This window comes from Chionomys nivalis, chromosome 13, assembly GCF_950005125.1.
Source record: "Chionomys nivalis chromosome 13, mChiNiv1.1, whole genome shotgun sequence".
Classification (NCBI taxonomy): domain Eukaryota; kingdom Metazoa; phylum Chordata; class Mammalia; order Rodentia; family Cricetidae; genus Chionomys; species Chionomys nivalis.
In genome coordinates this window covers 44040268-44059719 of record NC_080098.1, presented here as the reverse complement: position 1 = coordinate 44059719, position 19452 = coordinate 44040268, and the positions used below count along the sequence as shown (strand labels likewise).

Here is a 19452-nt window from a genome sequence, read left to right as displayed (position 1 = left end):
GGTCACTAGGGGCGAGCCTTGAGGTTTATAGGCTTGCTTCACTTTCTTGCCAGTCTGTTTTCTGATCCACATAGCTGTGAGCAAGCAGCCACAATCAGCTCCTGCCACCACCATGCAACCACATGCCACTGTTCCCTAGCATGATGAACAGTAGCCCCCAAATGGTGAGCCAAAATCAATCTCTCCTTATTTCATTTGTTTCTTGTTGGGTGTTTGGTCACATAGATGAGAAAAATTAACAATAACATTGGGTGTTCTTAGTTCATCATATCTGAGTAAAAATCATTTTTAAAACAGTACATTAAATCTTTAACAATGTACCAAGCATTACATAAGGCCTTTTACATATATTATCTAATTTAATGTTCACAAATAATCTTCAGATGTGGAAGTGGACGTTCAGAGAAACTGAGGAATTTGTATGTAGGAAGAGATAATATGAAGAAGAGGACAAAGGAAATAAGAGAGGAAGAAGAGAAAAGGAGGTCGGGCTATGACTTAGCTACATCTACTTCAGAAATTCACACGTATTAAGTACATCTGACAGACTGTTAGGTAAACCTACCAGGAGTATTTTCAGTGGTATGTTTGTTTGTTCTTTTTTTTTTTTTTTGAGATAGCTGGCATAGGTCTTACTATATAGACCAGGCTGACTTAGAGCTCACAGAAATCTGTCTGACTCTAGAGTTGAGATTAAAAGTTTGTCTCCCAATTTTATGGAAAGTATATTTTAATGGAAAGGTTGAGTATCTTCTGAAGAAGCAACTCTACATTCTGAAGTAGGAGTGAGTAATAATTATAAGTTTGGTCATGGAAGAAGTGTACCCCTCTTGGCAGTTCCAAACTCCATGACCTCACGGAGATTTGGACACTGTGAGTATAACTTGAATTAAGTTTTCAGTACAAATTCTCCAGTGCAATGGACAAAGCTATTCTGATGATAGTTGTGTAGACTATAATGCCAAAATGAGAAGACTTGGAAGACCTTATATTGTAGGGAGCCAAGACACCTTGGCACTTTACTCTGGGCACTAAAGACTACCATGGCACCAGATAGGAGACAGCATCACTCCCGAGATAACCATGTCTAGGAGTTTGGACATAACTTCACAAATGCTATATTGCTCAGTGGGCAACACTGAATGAGGGCCATGCAAAGCTGTGCAGATTAAACTCAAACAATAATTAGGTCTTAGAAAAGGCTTATGTGATGCATGTATCCTTTACATATGAGAACAAGAGCTTGGTGAAACATGCCTATTCATTTTTACCTATTTTATCAAAAGTGTGAAACTGGGGGAGTCTAAGACATAAGAGTGAGACAGGAGGATCTCTAGGGTTTGCTAACTAACCAGTCTAGCCTCCTCAATAAGCTCCAGGCCAGGAAGAAACCTTATCTCAAAAATAAGATGGAGAACAATTGAGGAAGATACCCAATGTCATCCTCTCTCAGGCACACACATACATGTACCGACACACAAACATACACACCAAAAACATCTACATTAAATATACATACATATGCTTGTATGTGTGGCTCATAGTAATACCTAAAAGGCATATTAGAAATTATCTTAAATACCACTGTTTCTTAAAGAGACAAAAGAAAACTCAACTCAGATTCAAGAAACAAAACCATGCTTGCTTTCCCATGCCCTTCTTTACTAAGAGCCTCTTTGGGAGATTCCACTCTGCACCATCTACTTAATGAGGGCCTTTGACTGACAGGTCACTTGTAAACTACAGAACTCCTTGGAGGGAGTCATCAGTGCTCCGGGCTTTCTGGAGGCATTTAACTAGCCACCTAGAGGATTCGCCTATCTCTAGACAATTACTGCACAGCAAGCAAGAAAAGATTGCCCAATGTTTCACCCGTGGTCAAACTTGTCAGTCAATAAACACATCAGATGAGCTATGCAGCCACAGGTCTATGAAGAACAAAAGCTTGCCAGCCATGTGGTCCCTGCCTATAGTTCAAGCATTCAGGAGGCAGAGGCAAGAGGACTGATGAAAGATTAAGGCCAGTGTCAGTTATTCTGGAGAGAAAGGGAGGGAAAGGGAGATGGGGAGAGGCAGGGAGGAGGAAGGGAAGGAAGAGAAGGTTGGGGTGGCTCAGTTTGCAAAGTATTGCAACACAAGCATGAGGGCCTGAATTCATTCCCTAACAACTACATAAAAAGCTGGGCAAGGGGGAGCTGAGAAATGGCTTAGAGGTCAAAGTCACTTGCTACTCTTGCAGAGGACCCAGGTTCAGTTCCCACAACTCACATGGAGCCTCACAACATGTATAACTCCAGTTCAAGGAGGTCCAACACCTCTTCCGACCTCCCAGGTATCTTACATGGATGCAGTGTACATACATAAACTCAGGTGTGCACATATATACATAAGATATATAATTTTTAAATCCAGGTGAGGCTATACACACCCATAATTCCAGTACTGGGGAGACAGAGACATAAGGATCCCTGAGGTTTGTAACCAGCCAGTTTGGACAAATTGGTGAGCTCCAGGTTCAGAGACAGCTTCTGTCTCAAAAACTAAGGTGGGAAGCAATTGAAGAAGACAGCCAACACTGGCTGTGATGTGCACACACACACACACGTGTACAGACTTTTACATGTAACAAGAAGGATGGAGTGAAGGGAAGAGGAAAGGATGGAGAGGAGGTTCTCCTCCACTACACACCACAGTATGGTAACGCCTACTACTCTAGATGCAGAGGTCTCCTGTGAGCATTTTTCAGAATCTCAACTCTGAAACTGACTTATCCAATATTTATTGGTAATAATGATGCACACATACTGCTAATACGGTTGTCAAATTACTAATGAATATCAGCTTCCATTGCAGGGGATGCTCTCCCTTAAAGGGGACTTTAACCGCTGTACTGGATGTGCTGTTACACTTTCAGCAGGGTGGCTCGCGTTGTTTCACCTGCTGCCTGTGACTCTTCTCCCCTAATCTTGAATCTGGGCTGCACCCCTCACTAGCTGGGCTACAAGTCTGTTTCATGGCTACCTTTCCTAAGTCTTACTTTCCTCAATAAAATAAGCAGGAAAAAGTCTTCCCAGCTTAGATAAGGAGAAGTAATTAATGTGCTGTGTTTGGAAGAGCATCTGACACGGCGTGTGTGCCAAATGAATAAATTCTTGCTGGTTGATTGGATTTGCTTTTTAGAGACAGAGAATCAAATAGTCCAGAATGGCCCCAAACTTGCTTTGTAGCTGCGTATTTTCACTCCTGATCCCCTCCCTCCACTTGCCAAGTGCTGGGCTATGAGCAAGCTCCATCTTGCCTGGCAGCATCTCACTGTTAAAGATAAATGTTCCTTCTTCATTGTCCAGGTGAGTGTGATAAATTCTAAGGATTACATACAAGAAATTGGCCTGCCCTCAAGGAATTCAAGAAAGCAAGGATAAACTAACCCTGCCTTGCATTTTGTCTGGAGACAGTTGCCTCCACGCCTAAGTTGAGCATGGCTAGTGCTTAGCTTCAGGCCTCACTTCCCTCAGGCCCTGTATCTCTGCCCCCATGTGCAGTGCTTCTCCCCAACCAATGAAGCAGCATCCTGTAAGCCAGCAGAGAGGGCTCCTAATTCCCTTACCACCCCACACAGCTGCTCACACCCCCTATTCAGGCAAAAGAAGGGAAATTCAGCTCCTTGGCTCTGAGACAGGTTCAGTCTGAAGCCTATATCAAAAATCAAGTTGAAGCTCAGCTGGGTGGGCCTGTCTGAGTTCGCACCCTTACCTGACCCCTTACCATGTACATAAGCTACAAACGCTGTTTGAAAACAAATAAAGCTGAAGCACATCAAGCGGTCAGCCTTCTGCCTGCTCAAGGACTCGAGGCACTCTGTGGCAGGCTGGCTGCCTATCACAGGTTTCTCCAAAGGACAAGAGAACGGTGCATCCTGAGATTGTTGATTTGCTGCTGTTATTGACAAATTGTGCAAAACCTTTTATGTTGTCCATCCAAGGTTTCTTTTCTGTTCTCAGAGTGACTGCAGTATTACACAACCTTGGAGGGGGTATGTGCTGCTTAGTTTATGTCAACATAAATGAGGGTCATCTGAGAAAAAAAGTAGCTTCAACTGAGACATATTGCTGTGTGTATGGAGGCTCATGCCTACAGTCTCAGCATTCAGCAGGCTAGGGCAGACCATGAGTTCAAGGTCAGCCAGGGCTGCAGATTTTTTTCTCAATAACCAAACCCATTTTTTTTTAGATATCTTTTTGATTTTGACTGTTAGTGTTTTATTCATGGCTTTCAAGGACTTTTCCCAGTTCAATAACATTCGGTGAGGTAAAATGATACTGTCATTATGCACATAAAAGAGTCTGTTTTGTTTGCTGTGGGGTCAAATGATTTAAGTCATGGTGAATTTTAATAAATAGAAGACTGATTTTAAAAATGACCTCCTGCCGGGAACAGTGAGAGAGAAGTTAACCATTACAAGATAACAATTCTGCAGCAAATTATATCACTGATACAGAAGTTATTGGTTAACTGAATTCAGCTTCTAGAATTAATGGAAAGGATGGCCTTAATGAGCTATGTAATACTAGTGCCATTCAGAGCCTGGGAATTCCAATTTAAAAATTTGGATCAGTCAACAGGAACGTGACTAGCATGTGAAGGGGTATTACAAAGACTGGGTATCTACTTAAATATATAGATTCCTAACGTAATGACAAACTATAGCAAATCCTATGGTTATAAAATATGGTACTGTTCAACTCGTAAGTTTCATAACCCACTAGATACTTCCCAGTGACTTTTCTGAGGCAATGGTAGCACCCACTGCACTAAATATAGCTTGGTGGTAGGGCTCTTGCCTAACATGCACAAAACCCTAGGTTCAATCCTCAGTACCACAAACAGAAAAAAAAATCATGTCTTAAAGCATCTCTGCTAGTAAACGTAAAGGTTTTAAGAATGTTTGGGTTAATTTTAAGAGAGAGGACAAGTCAACAACAGAAACTGACTTAAGGCAGAGAGAAGGAGGAAGAAACAAACCACTCACTTCACTAACCAAAGACGCACAATTTTTGCACAACTTTAACTCTTAAAATTAGGATGTGTCATACACAAAGCCTCACCCATTAACTTGCCAAATGCCTTGGCAAAGCGATGGTTACAGCATGATTATATTGCATAAGCAAGCGAGAACTTGGTCCCCTGTCCACACTGTCACCACATCATCTAGATATGAGCTTGCTCAGTAATGCATACGGGGTTTTGCATATGTGTGTGTGATGTTAGGATTGAACCAGGGCCTTATACAGGGTAGGCAAGCACTTTATCACTGACTGGTACCACAGCCCTGGTACCTACCACAGGTGCAAACTCTGACTCAAAACCTTAACTGGCACTTAACAAATGTACACATCTATGGGATACAGTAGTATATTTCAGTTTGTTTATGAGAGATATATCGCCCATCAGAAGGCAATAACTGACATGCACATTGACCCAACATTGGCCATGTCTTCATGTGGGCAGCACTGAGACTGCTGTTTGCTTTTGAAAGAAAGGATTGCAGTCACTCATAGTTATCCCATTGCACTATACATTGTTAGACGTTTCCCTCCAAATTAAGTGCACTCTTGTACTCATTAATGGTTTCACTTTGAAGGTGAATTTTGGACTCTATTAGTAGAATGCTTGCCAAGTGTGCATGAAACCCTGGGTGCCTTCCATCCCCAGCACTGAACAAACCCTGGTGTGGCCTGTAATCCCAGTCCCCAGAATTGGAGGCAGAAAGATCAGAACACAAGGTTATCCTCAGCTACAAAGATAATTTTAGCCGGGCGGTGGTGGCGCACGCCTTTAATCCCAGCACTCGGGAGGCAGAGGCAGGCGGATCTCTGTGAGTTCGAGACCAGCCTGGTCTACAGAGCTAGTTCCAGGACAGGCTCCAAAACCACAGAGAAACCCTGTCTCGAAAAACCAAAAAAAAAAAAAAAAAAAAAGATAATTTTAGACTAGTTTAAGCTACACGAGGCCCCATCTTCTTTTAAAATAGAGTAATAAAGAGTAATTTTTAAAGATTACCTCATGAGGGCCTACAAGATAAAACATCAGGTAGACACCTACGACAGAAGACTCAGGACCTGAGTTTGATTCCTGGAACGCAGCTTTAGGAAACAATGTGACAGTACACGTGTGTACTCTCAGGACTCCCGCAGTGAGATGAGAGGCGAATGCCCCAAAGCCAAGCCAGCTAGACTAGGGCACGCAGCGTGGAAGAGACAAAGAGAGACCCTGCCAGAACAGGGTGGAGGGGGAAAAACAGTGCCCAAAAGTTGTCTTCTGACTGCCACATGTACACATGCGCATGGGCACACAAACAGTAACAATAAAAATAACTTTTAAAAATTTAACAAACACAAGGAACGGTGCTCCCTCTAGTGGCCAACTTCTTTAAAAACCAGAGTGGGGGTGACTGCAACTTCAGAGCCCAGAGGAAACACTCACTGCATCACCTTTCACGATAGCCACAAATAGCATAAAATACCTTGGGGTAACTCTGACCAAGGAAGTGAAAGATCTATTTGGCAAGAACTTTAAGTCTTTGAAGAAAGAAATTGAAGAGGACTCCAGAAAATGGAAGGACCTCCCTTGCTCTTGGATTGGGAGGATCAACATAGTAAAAATGGCAATTCTACCAAAAGCAATCTATAGATTCAACGCAATCCCCATCAAAATCCCATCAAAATTCTTCACAGATCTGGAGAAGACAATAATCAACTTTATATGGAAAAACAAAAAACCCAGGATAGCCAAAACAATCTTATACAATAAAGGATCGTCTGGAGGCATTACCATCCCTGACTTCAAACTCTATTACAGAGCTACAGTACTGAAAACAGCTTGGTACTGGCATAAAAACAGAGAAGTCGACCAATGGAATAGAATAGAAGACCCTGACTTTAGCCCACAAACCTATGAACACCTGATTTTCGATAAAGGAGCTAAAAGTATACAATGGAAAAAAGAGAGCATCTTCAACAAATTGTGCTGGCAAAACTGGATGTCAATCTGTAGAAGAATGAAAATAGATCCATATCTATCACCATGCACAAAACTCAAGTCCAAATGGATTAAAGACCTCAATATCAGTCCAAACACACTGAACCTGATAGAAGAGAAAGTGGGAAGTACTCTACAACACATGGGCACAGGAGAACACTTCCTACGTATAACCCCAGCAGCACAGACACTAAGGACATCATTGAATAAATGGGACCTCCTGAGACTGAGAAGCTTCTGTAAAGCAAAGGACACTGTCACTAAGACAGAAAGGCAACCCACTGACTGGGAGAAGATCTTCACCAACCCCGCAACTGACAAAGGTCTGATATCCAAAATATATAAAGAACTCAAGAAATTAGACCGTAAAAGGTTAATCAATCCAATTATAAAATGGGGCACTGAGCTGAACAGAGACTTTTCAACAGAAGAAGTTCAAATGGCCAAAAGACACTTAAGATCGTGCTCAACTTCCTTAGCAATCAGGGAAATGCAAATCAAGACAACATTAAGATACCATCTTACACCTGTCAGAATGGCTAAAATCAAAAACACCAATGACAGCCTCTGCTGGAGAGGTTGTGGAGAAAGGGGCACTCTCATCCATTGCTGGTGGGAATGCAAACTTGTGCAACCACTTTGGAAAGCAGTGTGGCGGTTTCTCAGGAAAGTCAGGTTCAACCTACCTCTCGACCCAGCAATACCACTATTGGGAATATACCCAAGAAATGCCCAAACATACAACAAAAGTATATGCTCAACTATGTTCATAGCAGCATTGTTTGTAATAGCCAGAACCTGGAAACAACCTAGATGTCCTTCAATGGAAGAATGGATGAAGAAAGTATGGAATATATACATATTAGAGTACTACTCAGCAGTAAAAAACAATGACTTCTTGAATTTTGCATACAAATGGACGGAAATAGAAAACACTATCCTGAGTGAGGTAAGCCAGACCCAAAAAGAGGAACATGGGATGTACTCACTCATATTTGGTTTCTAGCCATAAATAAAGGACATTGAGACTCTAATTCATGATTCTAGAGAAGCTAAATAAGAAGGTGAACCCAAAGAAAAACATATAAGCATCCTCCTGAATATTAACCTTCATCAGGCGATGGAAGAAGACAGAGACAGAGACCAACATTGGAGCACTGGACTGAAGTCTCACGATCCAAAGGAGGAGCAGAAGGAGAGTGAGCACGAGCAAGGAACTCAGGACCGCGAGGGGTGCACCCACACACTGAGGCAATGGGGATGTTCTATCGGGAACTCACCAAGGCCAGCTGGCCGGGGTCCAAAAAAGCATGGGACAAAACCGGTCTCGCTGAACATAATGGACAATGAGGACTACTGAGAACTGAAGAACAATGGCAATGGGTTCTTGTTCCTATTGCACGCAATGGCTTTGTGGGAGCCCAGGTAGTTTGGATGCTCACCTTAATAGACCTGGATGGAGGTGGGTGGTCCTTGGACCTCCCACAGGGCAGAGAAACCTGCTTGCTCTTTGGGCTGAGGAGGGAGGAAGACTTGATTGGGGGAGGGGGAGGGAATGGGAGGTGGTGGCGGAGAAGAGGCAGAAATCTTTAATAATTAAATAAATTAATTAATATAAAATAAAAAAAAGAAAAGAAAAGATGTAAAAAGCTGGATTTTCAAATTTCAGATAACAGACACAAATAACAGATGCAAATCAAAATGCATTTCAGGGGGCTGGAAAGATGGTTCAGTGGTTAAAACCATTTATTATTCATGAATGGGACCTAGGTTAGTGGCTCACAACCGTCAAAAGCTCCCATTCTAGGGGATCTAATTCCCTTTGGGAGCATCAGGCATACTATCTAAGCAAAACATTCATACATATAAAATAGATCAATAAAAAATGCATTTCAGGTGAAAAAGAAAGGTAAAAATTTAATAGTGGTAAATCTGACACTATCAGTATTGTTAATTTTATTTATTCATTTCTTTATTTATATTGCTAAAATTATTAATTCCACATCCATGTTTATAGATGCATTATTCAAAATAGCCAGGAAAAAGCGCCAGTCTAGACACCCATCAGTGGACAAATGGACAAAGAAAATGTAGTGAATACACACAATAGAATTTTATGCTGTAGTGAGGAAAAAAATAAGTTATGATCTCTTCAGTAAAAATGGCTGCAGCTGGAAATCATATTGAGTGAAATAAACCAGACTCAGAAAGGCAAATATCTGCATGTCTTTTCTCATATGTGGAACCTAAATTTAAAAGTGTATGTGTGCAGCAAGGTGGCAGTGACACACACCTTTAATCCCAGCACTTGGGAAGAAGAGGCAGGAGAATTTCTGTGAGTTCAAGGCCAGCCTGGTCTACAAAGTGAGTTCCAAGATAGTCAGAGCTGTAATATAAAGAAATGCAGTCTCAAAAAAAATTGTATGCATGTGTTTGTGTATTATAAAGTATACACTTATTTATTTTTAGTGAATGCAACTATAAAGGGAATTGTGGGCCGAAGGGGGAAGAGAGGAAGGGAGGGCGGGAGGGAATTAGGAAATGAAATAATGGAGTTCTGTGATAGGGATGCAAAGCTCGGGACTAATTGAGTGAAGGAAGAGAACCAGTTTCGGGGAAGAGGTACCAAGATGGGTAAGAGGGAGAGGAACAGATGAGAGTGCAGGATAAAGTCACACAGGGATAAAGACTGTGCATGCTTACCCTAAAATATTAATTTTAACATTAAAAACATAATAACTGAACAAACTAATATGATTCACTATGATATTTCTACACGTGCATACAATATGAGTTTTGAAATATTAAGGTTTCTTTCATTTTTCCTTTCATTGAACATAGATTCTTTGATCATACAATATATCTTGACTATACTTTCCCCTCCCTCTACTCCTCCCGGTTCCTCTCCACCTCCCCTCTCCTCTGGATCCACTTCCTTTCTGTATTTAATTTGAAAAGATTAGGCTTCTAAGAGAGATAACAACCAAAAATGAACAGAATAAAATATAATAAGATGAAATAAAAATATCACATTGAAGTTGAACACAACCCAACAAGAGGAAAAGAGTCCCAAGAGCAGGCACAAGCGTCAGAGAACCACTCGTTCTCACACTCAGAGTCCCACAAAACTGCTACGTTAATAGCTATACTATGTACACAGAAGACTGGCGCAGACGCACGTGGGCTCTGTGCTTGCTGTTTCCATCTCTGTGAGCTCATATACACTTCACTTACTTGATTCAGAGGACCATGCTCTCCTGGCATCCTCCATCCCTTCTGGTTCTTATGATCCTTTGCCTCCTCTTCCTTGGGATTCCCTGAGCTCTAAGGGGAGTAATTTGATGAGGACCTCCGATTTAGACTCTCTCTTCCCATAGTGTCTGACTGTGGGCCTCTGCATTTGTTCCCATGTGCAGCCAGAGGAAGTCTCTCTGATGAGGACTAGATAAGTCATTGATTATATTTGTTTTTCTCAGTCTGGGTAACCTCACCAAGGGTTTTTTTTTCTTTTTTCTAGTTCCATCCATTTGGCTGCAAATTCATGATGTGGTTTTTTTGTTTGTTTGTTTTTGTTTTTGAGACAGGGTTTCTCTATATAGCCCTGGCTGTCCTGGAACTCACTCTGTAGACCACACTGGCCTCTAACTCAGAGTTCTGCCTGTCTCTAACTCTGCCTCCTGAGTACTGGGATGAAAGACATGTGTTGCCACCACCACCACCCAGCTATGATGTCCTTTTTTAACAGGTGAGTAAATATACCACATTTTCTTTATCCAGTCCCTCTGTTGAGGGACATAGGTTGTTTTCAGTTTCTGGCTATTATGACTAAGACTCAGTGAACATGTGAATAAGTATCCTTGTGATAGGATGGAGCATCCCTTAGGTATATGCCCAAGAGTGGTATGTATAGCAGGGCCTTGAGGTAGAGCGATTCCCCAACTTTATGTGGTGATGTGGAGTTCCCCTCTGTATGCTGTGATTACCATTGGTTAGTAGAGAAACTGTCTTAGGTCTGGGTAAGGTAGAACTTAGGTAGGTGGGTAAAACTAAACTGAATGCTGGGAGAAAGAAGGCAGGGTCAGTGAGAAGCCATTTAGCCCTGCCAGAGATAGGCACCAGAACTTTACCAAGTAAGCCACAGCCTCATGACGATACACAGATTAATAGAAATGGGTTAAATTTAAGATGTAAGAGTTAACCAATAAGAAGCTAGAGCTAATGGGTCACGCAGTGATTTAATTGATTCAGTTTCTGTGTAGGGAACAAGGGGGTTCCTACAACAATGTGGAACCACCATATTGATTTCTATAGTAGCTATACGAGCTCATACTCCCACGAGAACTGGAGGAGTGTCCCCCCTCATTCTGTATGTCACCAGCATGAGCTGTCACTTGTGTTATTAATCTTAGTCAGTCTGACAGGTGCAAGATAGACTCTCAAAGTAGTTTTGATTTGCATTTTCCCATTCCGTAGGCTGTCACTTTGTCTGAATAATGATGTTTCTTGCCTTACAGAAACTTTCCAGTTTCATAAGGCCCCATTTATTAATTATCGATATTAGTGTACCAGGCTATTCCTCACTCTCTCTTCTACCAGATTCAGTGTATGGTTTTATACTGAGATCTTTGATCTACTTAGACTTGAGTTTTGTGCAAGTAAAAATATGGATCTATTTGCATTCTTCTATATGCAGACATTGAGTTTGACCAGTACCATTTGTTAAAGATGTTGTCCTTTTTCCAGTGTGGATTTCTGGCTTTATCAGAAATCACGTGTCCATAGAAGTGTTGAGTGGGTCTTCAGTTGGATTACACTGATCAACCTGTCTGTTTTTATACCAATACCATAGTTTTTTATTACTACACTCTGTAGTATAACTTGAGATGCAATGATGAAACCTCCAGCAGATCTTTAGTTTAGTTGTTCAGGGTTGTTTGAGTTTTTTGTTTTTCTATATAAAGCTGAGGATCATCCTTTCAAGGTCTGAAATTTGGTGGGGACTGCACTGAATCTGTAGACTGTTTTTTATAAGATGGCCACTTTTACTTTGCTAATTCTACAGATCCAGTAGCATGGGAGATCTTTTCATCTTCTGATATCTTCCTAAAAACTTGAAATTTTTATCATACTAGTCTTTCACTTGCCTAGAGTCACACCAAGATATTTTATATCGAGACTATTATGAAAGGCATTTTCCTGATTGCTTTCTCACTCAGTTTTTCATTGTATATATGATTTTTGTGAGTCAATTTTATATTCAGCTACTTTGCTGAAGTGTTTATCAGCTAAATAGATATGGAGAGAGCTTTATCTTGTTCCTGATTTTAACAGATTGCTTTGAGTTTCTCTCCATTTAATTTTGATCAACGTATTCATTTCTTATTTATTCATTCATTTATTCATTCATTCCTTTTACATCCCAGCCAGTTTCCCCTCTCTGGTGGAATTTTTAGGGTCACTAATGCATGCTGCAACATCATCTGCAAATAAATGATACTGATTCCTTTCCAATTTATATACCTTTGATCTCCTTTAGTTGTCGTACTGCTCTAGCTAAAACTTCAAGTACTATATAATGAATAGATATAGAGAGAGCTTTATCTTGTTCCTGATTTTAGCAGATTGCTTTGAGTTTCTCTCCATTTAATTTTGATCAATGTACTCATTTCTTCTATTGTATTTTCAACGCCTAAGACTCTCTCTTCCATCTCTTGCATTCTGTTAGTGACACGAGCCTCTATAGTTCCTGTAGGAATTTCTAAATTTTTCACTTCCAGAATTCCCTCAGCTTGTGTTTTCTTCGTTGCTTCCATTTCCATTTTCAGGTCTCCTTAATCCCTGTCCTTCCACTGTTTATGTTTTCTTGGCTTTCTTAAAGTGATTTGTTCTTTTCCTCCTATTGTTTGCTTGTATTTTCCTGGAATTTTTTTCCATTTCTTCTTTAAGGACATCTATCATCTTCATATAGTTGGTTTTAAGGTCTTTTTCTTGTACTACAGCTATATTGCAATATTCAGGGCCTTCTATGGTAGGATAGCCGGGCTCCAGTGGAGACATATTGCCCTGACCGTTATTGGCTGTGGAGTTTTTTTTTAAGTAAATGTATCATTTGTTTATTTATTTATTTATTTATTCATTCATTCATTCTTTTCTTTTACATCCCAGCCAGTTTCCTCTTCCTCCTTTCTTTCCAGTCCCTCCACCACCACCCTCTCCTCCCACCCTTCAATCCACTCCTCCATTTCTGTTCAGGAAAGGGCAGGTCTCCCGATAGTATTAACAAAACATGGCATATCAAGTAAGGCTAAGTACCTCCTCATGTATTAAGGCTAGGCCAGGCAAACCAGTATGAGGAGTAGAGTGCCAAAAGCCAATAAAAGGGTTGGAGACCAGCCCTGTTCCCACTTGTTAGAAGTCCCACAAAAGGACCAAGCTACACAACTGTAACATATATGCAGAGCGCAAAGGTCAGTCCCATGTAGGCTCCCTGGTGGCTGGTTCAGTCTCTGTGAGCCCATGTTAGAGCCCATGTTAGTTGATTCTGTGGGTTTTCTTGTGGTGTCCTTGACCCCTCTGGCTCCTACCATCCTTTCTCCCCCTCTTCTGCAGGACTCCCTGACCTCCGCCTAATGTTTGGCTGTGGGTCAGCATCTCTTTCCATCAGTTGCTGGATGAAGTGTCTCTGATAACAATTGGGCTAGGCAACAATCTGGCCACAGGAGATGGCCAGTTCAGGCTATACATTCGCTATTGCTAGGAGTCTTAGCTAGGGTCATTCTTATAGATTCCTGGGAAATTCCCTTGTGCCAGGTTAAAATGCCACCTCCTTTCCAGAAGTCTCTTTCAGTACTCTCCCTCTCCACACTCCCCCAACCTGAGAAATCAATGTTGGCCCAACTGGATAGTAACATGTAGAAGAATGCAAATAGATCCATATCTACCACCCTGCATAAAACTCAAGTCCAAGTGGATCAAAGACCTCAACATAAATCCAGATACACTGAACCTGATAGAAGAAAAAGTAGGAAATAACCTGAATGCATTGGTACAGAACACAATTTCCTGAACAGAGCACCAATAGCACAGGCACTAATAAATGGGACCTCATGAAATTAAAAAGTTTCTGTAAAGCAAAAGACACTGCCAATAGGCAAAACAGCAGCCTACAGAATGGGAAAAGATCTTCTCTAACCCCACCTCTGACAGAGAGCTGGATTTCCAAAATATATAAAGAATTCTAGAAACTAGATACCAAAAAGACAAATAATCCAATTAACAAATGGGGTACAGATCTAAACAAAGGATTCTCAACAGAAGAGTCTCAAATGGCTGAGAAACACTTAAGGAGATGATCAACATCCTTAGCCATCAGAGAAATGCAAATCAAAATGACTCCGAGATTCCATTTTATACCTGTCAGAATGACCAAGATCAAAAACCACAAGTGATATCTCATACTGGAGAGGATGTGGAGCAAGGAGAACATGCCTCCTTTACTGGTGAGAGCGCAAACTTATACAGTCTCTTTGGGAGTCAGTGTGGCAGTTTCTCAGAAAACTGGGAATTAATCTACCACATGACACAGCTATACCACTCTTGGTCATATACCCAAATGGTGCTAAGTCATGCCAGAAGGACACTTTCTCAACTATGTTCACAGCAGCTAGCTTTATTGGTAATAGCCAGAACTTGGAAACAACCTAAATGTTCCTCAGCCAAGGAATGGACAAATAAAACGTGATACATTTACAGAATGGAGTATTACTCAGTTGTTAAAAACAAAGACACCAGGAAATTTGTAGGCAAATGAATGGAACTAGAAAAAAACCATCCTGAGTGAGATAACCCAGACTGAGAAAGACAAACATGGTATGTACTCACTTATAAGTGGATATTAGCTGTAAAATAAAGGATAACTATGCTACAATCCACAGACACAGAAAGAGTAGGTAACAAGGAGGGTTCATGGCGGGGCGGGGCGGGGGGATACCCAGATCTCTCTGGGAAGGGGAAATAGAACAAATTTCATGAGTAGACTGAGGAGGGTGGGAATGGGAGTATTGATTGTGTTTTTATGCCAGCATCTAGACATCCGGGTTTGGAATGATTATAGCTAGGTCCTGTTTTCCGGGTTTGTTTTTGATGGGTGAGTGTTCCTTGGTTTCTGTTTCCTCTCTGGATTTTTGGAGAGTGTGGTGGGTGTGTGTTGCCTGTTTTACTGGCCTGCTCTGCTGGTGTGTTCACAGGGAATGCCTGCTGATGTTGGAGGTTGCGATACTGAGATGACTTGGAGAGAGGAAGACTAGAGAAGAAGGTCTTTGTGATCCACTGGGAAACAGAGAGGAAAAGGAGATCTCAGTGGGTTTCCTGCCTCAGAGCTGGGGGTGAGACTGGGGTAGGGGTGGAGATCGTATGTCAGGGGCAGTGGAGAGGTATGGGTTTGCCCTCAGCCTACTTGTTTGTCCTGGCCCTTGGGTTAGCTGGGGGTGCCTACTGAGATTGGGGTCTGGGACAAAGCAACAAGCAGTGGAATGGGGAGATCATAACATCTGTGAGATCCATAAAAGATGGGGGGTTGGTGGGGAAGGTTGCCACGGGTGTTCTGTTGCAGAGCTGGGGATGAGACTGGGGGACTGGATCTGGAGGAATAGCAATAGAGAGAAGGGAAAGTCTGCCGGCAAGGTGCCTGATTTTCTGGCAAATGTGACCTTTAGCGTTATTTTTATTTGCATCTGTGTGTGCGGTGTGTGCGTGGTGGGTGGTGCCTCTGGAGTCTGGAGAACAGCACTAGATCCCCTGGAGTTGCAGTTACAAGTTGCCTGAACTGGCTGCTAAAAATCAAACTCATGGACTCTGGAAGACCATTAAGCACTCTTAACTACTAAGTCATCTCTCTAGCCCCAGTTTTTGCAATTTTTAATGTCTATCATATGTGAAAAAATATTAACTTTAAAGGATATTATCTTCAAAAAGAAAAGGTCTTAGGGATGTCCTTATTTAAAATACAGTGGGATGCAAAAGGAGGTGAGTTTTTTCCCTCAGATGATGGTAGAAATGTATGGAGATGCTCTTTATTATAAGGTCTCAAGAGAAGGTGCTACTGGGCCTAGGAAGGGAACTCAGGAAGTGTTAGATGTTGTGCACAGGGCACCTCTCACCGCCCAGAAAGAAGAGAAATGCTAAGAATAATTCCACCAGCATGCAAAAGTCAGCCACACATAAAATGGTGGCAACCCCAAGAGAAGCTCCCAGGCTCCTTTTAAGCATAGCTAGGGGGAATTCCAAGGACAGTTAGGTCATCTACACCAAACACCATTGAAGTTTAAATTTTATAGTGTCTATTAAATGTAAAAGCAAATACATTTTTACCAAAGCTTTAGGGGAAAGCATTAAATTTATAAGACACTCATAAGCTAGATTTCTTGTTTGATTACATTCTTTAAGCCTGTGCAATTTGCCTCATAACACGACATAGTCTCAATATCTAGCCATTGTTTCTTGTGTATTTTGATTGATAGCTGATATAAGATACAACTTCAAATACCCTTGTCCCTTAAAGAAATAAAGTACTCAGAATGTGGAAGTGTTTAAACTCGTTCAAGATGGGTCTGAATACTTTCACTAGCAAAGCATACCCACTAGTAAAAAAAGCACATTATAAGCCAGAAGAATAGGGAAGACCAACTGGAACACTGTCATTTCTCCAGTATCCAAGGAAAGTAATTGTTTTAGGACCAGCTCCTAAAGCATCCCAGATGCAACAAAATAAGAAACATCCATCTAGGCTCACGCCTCTAATCCTAGCACTTAGGAGGCTAAGGCTGAGGATGGTGTGAGTTCAAGACCAGCCTGTGCTACATAGTGAATTCCAGAACCACTAGAGCTACAGAGTGAGATCCTATCAAAAAAAAATAATAATAATAACTCAAAACTATCTAATAACAATAGAATATGTTTTACCAATATATTAAATTCTGTAATGGCTAATTTTAGTGTCAATTTGATTAATCTGTGAGGGTGTATCCCAGAACAGAAAGCTGACATTTTTTAAGATATGGCTAGTCTTGAATTCACTGCATAGCTAAGGCTAACCTTGACTCCTGTTGCTTAGCCTAGGTTACAGGCATACACCACTACACCCAGCTTGCCATAGGTTTGTTGACTTTTTTTTTTTTTTCAGATAAAATACAATAGGTGTCTGGTAGATACCTGTTATGCTGTTTCTCCACTTTTCTCCCTTAACTTGCAATGATTTTCTGTGCTTATCTTTCCAATGACTTCATAGTGGTATAAGGTCCTGGTTTCAGTGCTAATTTTAGGGCTGGATAAAGTAATCTAATGTGCATTTTACTGTTCATACAGTTTTGAGTCCTGACTAACAACATCCCTTCTTTGGATCACCAAGGAATGGTAATCCTCCAAACTCCAAACTCAGACCTCCTTATGTTCTTCCGAGATTAGGCAGATTGAGGCTTCTGATCCTTGAACAGGCAAGGTCTGCATCCCTGGTCAGCTTTAAGAAGCCTCAGAAAATGGAACTGCCATCATTGGCTCTTGAGGAGTTAAAGTCCTAAAGGCAGAAATTAAAGCTGAAATGCAAGGCAGAGGAACTAAGGGGTCTTGGCACTGGGAAGGAGCTCCTCATCCGTGATACCTGGAAATCAAGGAAATTTCAAAAACAGGATTGCAAATTTGTCATGCAAATGCCTTGAATCCCCTGCCTCAGTGTCAAGACTTCCTTAACTTTTGACCTTCACTTTCACCTATTCAGCCTATTAACCACACCTCTCATATATCACCTTGTGATCCATTTCCTAATGAAAAGTTCTTTAGATAAAAGAAGCATACCAAAGCCTTTTCATTTAAGCTTTTAAACCTTTGGGCCACTGTACCTCCAAAAGAGACCAGCGTCGACTATGATCTATTGTTTTATTTTGTTTCTCTGCTTCAGACAGTCTCACGTACCCATGCTGGGTTGAAACTTGCTGTACAGCTAAAGATAGCCTTGAACTCTGATCCTCCTGCTTTCTCTACACAATGCTAAGATTATAGGTTTTCATCACCACAAGGGGCTGCACAAATAGCTCTGTAAATGTACTTAAATGTGACTCTCTTTTGGGAAGTCTCACTCACTGTGTAGTGCTGGGGGTCCTGAAATTGGCTCTGTAGACCCGGCTGGCTTTGAACTTACAGCAATTTTTGTCTCTGCCTCTCAAATACTGGGATTCCAGACATGCTTCCCTGTGCCAGGCTTGTTTTTGCTTGTTTGTTTGTTTGTTTTTTGGCAGACTCTCTGAATTCAGACTACCAGTGGAGGATGACCTTTAATTCCCAATCCTAGCAGAACAGAAGCTTGCCTCACATGGAAAAGGTGTTGTGTTCAATGTCCTAACACTATTAAAAGAATTGAATAAACATAAATCAGATTATTAACTTGCACTCTGTTTCTTTGCTCACAATCCCCCAATGGCTCTTATTCTTTTTGGCTTAAATTCCAATTCCTTGGCATTAATCACAAGACCATATGTCTGAAGAGTCGCCAGCATTTGCCTAAGGATTTGCAAAGGTCATTCATAGGGCAGGGATAGTGGGTAGGAGGAGCAATCATGTGACTTTTTTAAAGTTTTTTTTCTCAAAGGAGTGTTTCCTGGCACATAATATTTTTCAAAGATTTAGCACATTATTAAAGTTCTAGTAAAATGAAAATTCTATCACGTATTTTCTGTACACTCAAGGCTCTTCCTAGCAGCAATGCTTAAAGTACTTCCAGCCCTCAGTGTCCAACTCAAACATCCAAGTCTCTTCCCTTTGTCCACTGCCTCCCAACTTCTACTCAGTTCTCAATGTCCCGCAAGAAAAATGGGCGACTGTTCCCATAGCTTCATGTTCATATATTAATGAAGGGAACTCTGAAACTCATGTCTATCTTTAGTACTGCGGAGAGGAAAAACAATCTATTGACATAGTCTTATTTTTTTGGGCGGGCGGGGGGGGGCGGCACGTCCGGGGAGGGTGTAGAAACTGGATCTCAAGTAGCACGGCTGGCCTGAAACTCTAGCTGAGAATGACCTTGAATTCTTTAGGGATTACGGGCGTGCTGCCTGTGGCACCACTCAGCTCGCTTCGTTTTCTCCTTGTTCAATAGCAAAAGTTCAACCCACTGTCCCTTCTAAGTGAGTTTTAACACATCAAGCTTAAATAAAACTTAAGCGATTTACGATTGGTGGCAACTTCCTCATCTCCAAATTACTTATTTCGTTATACATATGGAACCTTTTCAGAAAGCAGCAATGCGTTGCTCACGGAAATGATGGATAACTTCGGAGTTGAGCTACTCTGCTCTGTCTACCTTCACATTTGCAGGTGCCAACCCGGGTACAGGACGCAGACTCCGTCAGTCATGGGACACAGGAG

At 41.4% G+C, this 19452-nt stretch overlaps 1 protein-coding gene across 1 annotated transcript in view; it reads right to left on the bottom strand.

Moving 5' to 3' along the window:
- Dcdc2 (doublecortin domain containing 2) overlaps positions 1-19450 on the bottom strand; it is a 188351-nt gene extending 168901 nt beyond the window's left edge. The window contains exon 1 of the mRNA XM_057787919.1: positions 19388-19450. The gene's annotated coding sequence lies outside the window, so the exon portion shown is untranslated. The remainder of the gene's footprint in view (positions 1-19387) is intronic.
- Positions 19451-19452: the final 2 nt, after the last annotated feature.